The following is a 4,268-nucleotide window of genomic DNA, read 5'->3' as shown; positions in this document are numbered from 1 at the left end:
CAACATTCAAGAAAACATCTGTCCCTCTCCACCTTGAAGGCTTTGGGCTTCTCCTATAACTCCAAGGTGTCACATACAAAGTCCTGGGAGTCCTCGATTTGGTCTTTTCCTTCGACACCTACTACAACAGTGCTGAATTTCTAGTCATTGATGTGCCTGCCAACTTCGATCTACTATTTGGAGAGCCTTGGTTCGAGGAGATATTGGACGACCCTGCCTGCCTCACCCTCAAAGGCTCGAGCTTCCGTGACACTTCCATCAAGCAAAAACCGGCTTTACGCCAGGAAAAAGATGAGTGCATCTAAGAATACTACCACATGTGGGAAATCTCTGCTCGTATAATCAAGCCTGAGCTGCCAGAGGGAAAAATGGTGAGATTGTTCCTCTTAGGGCTCAATACCTCATGCAAAGGCTGCTTCGCTGCATTTCCCTACAGCACGTGGGACCAAGTCTGGGATCAAGTCTTGCAGATCTGTGCATGTAGCCCCGTCTACGATGATGATGATGATGATGATGATGGCGTGGATGTTTGGGAATACCCCGAGAACTATCTTTACGATTAATGTCTTTGTTCAAGTCCAGAGTCTGTCTTTCAACTTTCGAGTCTAGTAATGAGTCTAAGAGTCTAGGGCTAGAGGCTTGCATCAATCAAGAGCCTATAAAGGCCGAGCTTCAAGTCAAAACTGTCGATGTAATGATTGCTGATTTCAATAACACTTCAATTTCCTCTTACTCTTCAAGTCCAAATTCAAAACACACTTCTAATCCGAACAACTTTGCTTCACAAGAAACTGGCCTTGAAATACTAAAAGCTATTGAAAATCATGAAAACAGGACCGCCCATAATTGAGGAAACAGAAAAAGTTAACCTTTCTAACAACAGTGATTCAAAACTAGTTCAGATTGGCCTAACTCTATCTCAAGCAGAGCGAGATGATCTTATCATGCTACTTTCAGAGTACATAGACGTCTTCGCATGGTCCTATCATGATATGCCAGGGGTTGATCCAAGCATCGGTCAGCATACGATTCCCCTCATTCCAGGTTCAAAGCCCATCAAGTAGAAACTCCGTCGCATGAAACCGGACGTTTCCCTCAAAATTCAAGAAGAGGTCTCTAAGAAGCTAGAGGCCGGGTTTATTCGAGAAGCCAAATATCCAGAATGGATTGCAAATGTCGTCCCAGTTCCAAAGAAAGACGGCAAAGTACGAATGTGTGTGGATTACAGAGATCTTAACAGAGCCAGCCCTAAAGACGGCTTTTCATTGCCTCACATCGACATCCTAGTCGACAACACCGCAAATCATGCCTTACTCTCTTTTATGGACAGGTATGCAGGCTACAATCAGATTCCCATGGCAGAGGAAGATATGGAGAAAACAACCTTCATCACTCAGTGGGGTACATATTGCTATACAGTTATGCCGTTCGGACTAAAGAACGCGAGGGCAACCTATCAAAGAATAGCCACAGCTATCATGAGCGATATGATTTATAGGGAGATTGAAGTATATGTCGACGACATGATCGTCAAGTCCAAAGAGCGACATGAGCATACCTCAGTACTCCGGAAGTTCTTCGGCAGGCTCACGCAATACAACATGAGGCTCAATCCTCAAAAATGCGCATTCGGGGTAACGTCAGGCAAGTTACTCGGATATGTCATTAGCTCTCGTGGCATCGAGGCTGATCCTTCGAAAATCAAGGCCATTCAAGAGATGAATCCGCCAACGAATGAAAAGGAGATTCGGGGGTTTCTCGGCAAACTGCAATACATCAGTAGGTTCATTTCAAAGCTCACTATGATCTGTGAACCGGTATTTCGAAAACTTCGCAAAAGCGAACCCAAGGTCTGGGACAAGAATTGCCAGCATGCATTCAATACTATCAAAGACTATCTTTCCAATCCACCAGTACTAAAGCCAGCCATGCCAGGGATTCCCCTCAGGCTTTATCTTACGACAACAGAGTCAGCGGTTGGGGCCATGCTTGCCAGGAGATTGAAGGCAAAGAGAACTCTGTATACTACATCAGTAAAAAGTTAATCGAGTACGAGACCAGATACACTTAGCTCGAGAAACTCAGCATTGCCTTGGTTTGGGCCACAAAGAAACTGCGGCACTACATGCTCTCCCATACAGTGCATGTAATCAGCAAAGCAGATCCTCTCAAGTACTTGTTCGAAAAACCAGCTCTCAACGGACGATTATCCAGATGGTTGGTCATGCTAGCAGAATTCGATCTCAAATACACCCCGCAAATGTCTATCAAGGGTTCAGCAGTCTCAGACTTCCTAGCCGACTGCCCCATCGAGGCAGAAGAGGAGGATTATGACTTACCCGACGAGCAAATCTTAATGACCATCGATGACAGTTGGTCGATGCACTTTAACGGTGCTTCAAATCAGATCGGATGTGGAGTTGGATTAATTCTAGTAGCCCAGGACGGCACCCACATTCCGATATCAGCAAAACTGCCATTCAACGTCACAAACAATGCGGCAGAATATGAAGCATGCATTATGGGCCTGGAAGCCGCCAGTGAGGGGGTCGAAAAAGCACGAGGCTAATGCGTGACCTCGTCCCTCGTGGGTGTGACGCTTATTTTTGTCAAATCAAGTGTAATTGGATTTCCTGTGAGTTTACACCCAATTGACTAGTAATATTGGAGTCGCCATTCAGTTTTTAACGACAATGAGAAAAACTGACAAAACCCGGTTATCGTGACATAAAGGGAGTGCAATTATGTTTGACCACGACGGCCGTAGGTTCCCTTGTGATCCCTGGTGGTGGGGATCGCTCAACGTACACCCGCAGGGTAGAGATTGAGGGTTCGGGGGACTGTAACTACCGAGAGGAGTACTCGCTCGTCGATAACTCCAGAGGCAGGATATCCTTACTAGCTCAGCATAAATAATTGAAGGGACATGCGTTAACTAGTAAACTAATCTGAGTTGATTTTATCAATATGCAACATATAGTACTAGATCTAGCGCGATTATCTGATTTAGATTGTTTTAAGGGACCTAGCATGATAATCCAATTTCCCAAAAATATCATATTTATTAAGCGTGATCTAACAATCTGATTTTAGTTAGTTTAACAGTTCATAAAAGGGCGAGGAAAGCAATTAAATCATAGAAAAGGGACACATTACGACGCACCCTTGAGAGGTGCGTCACGGTTCTCAGAAAACTATCCACTTTGACTTTGCTATTTCTCCTTTCATTTAACGAATCTCAAATTATGGGACGGGATATGTTCTGTTCGATTTATGGATCGATTACGACAGAACGCGTGATCAGTTTTGCAGCGTGAGGCTTAGGCTTAGGGGTTTAGAGTCAATACTCAGAATACTAATTGTGTGTTGTTGTCCCTTTCACGTCGAACTTAAGGCCCTATTTATAGAAAAGAGTTGGTGGAAAGATAGAATTGTAGAGCTCTAATCCACGAGGAATTAGGAAAGAATACGTCCCAGGTAATTTCAGCGCCCAGGCCTGGGCGCCGAAGATTTCGGCGCCCAGAACCAGGCGTTGAAAATAGGATCTGGGCTGTTTTCTTAGTCAGATTCGGATTCCTAGAATCCGGAGTATTTGAGTTTTAATTGAGTCTTTTAGTGCGTATTAACCTTGTGACGGGATGCGTCTGGGCCCGTTACGAACTCTAGGCTCGTTAGGATTTTAATTAATACGTAACTCTTATTTTCGAATCATATTAGGAATAGGATTCTCTCGCAATTTCTATCTCATGTAGGATTTATGTTCGAGTGCAACACCTAATTCTGATAGGTTTCTATCTTTTATGACTTGCCACTTTTAACAACTACCCATTACGGCAGTTACTATTTTTAGTAGGTTTCCATAAATAGCAGGTTTCTTTAAATATCAGGTTTCGGGTGAAATGGAAAGGGGAATTGAGATTCGTTATTTTATAGGAGATGCGTTGTCAAGTGGAGATTTACGTTTTCATCATCGAACCTTCCCTTTCGGGAATGGGGACAAAAGTAGCTGTCTACACCGCCTTAGCATTGGGTGTCCAGAAACTTCGAGTCTACGGGGATTCCTCCCTAATCATCAATCAAATTTCCGGCAAATGGAAAGTAAGGAGCGAGAGCTTGGCTCCATACCAGTCCTCTCTTGAGAAGCTGTCTGAGCAGGTAGAAGAGCTTCGCTATATATACCTCCCGAGAGAGGAGAATCAATTTGCCGATGCACTTGCAAAGCTGGCCTCAATGATCAACATTCCAAACGGCAAGGCTGAAATGCCACT

The sequence above is a fragment of the Spinacia oleracea genome, chromosome 5, assembly GCF_020520425.1.
Source record: "Spinacia oleracea cultivar Varoflay chromosome 5, BTI_SOV_V1, whole genome shotgun sequence".
Lineage (NCBI taxonomy): Eukaryota > Viridiplantae > Streptophyta > Magnoliopsida > Caryophyllales > Amaranthaceae > Spinacia > Spinacia oleracea.
Note: the sequence above shows the minus strand (reverse complement) of the source record.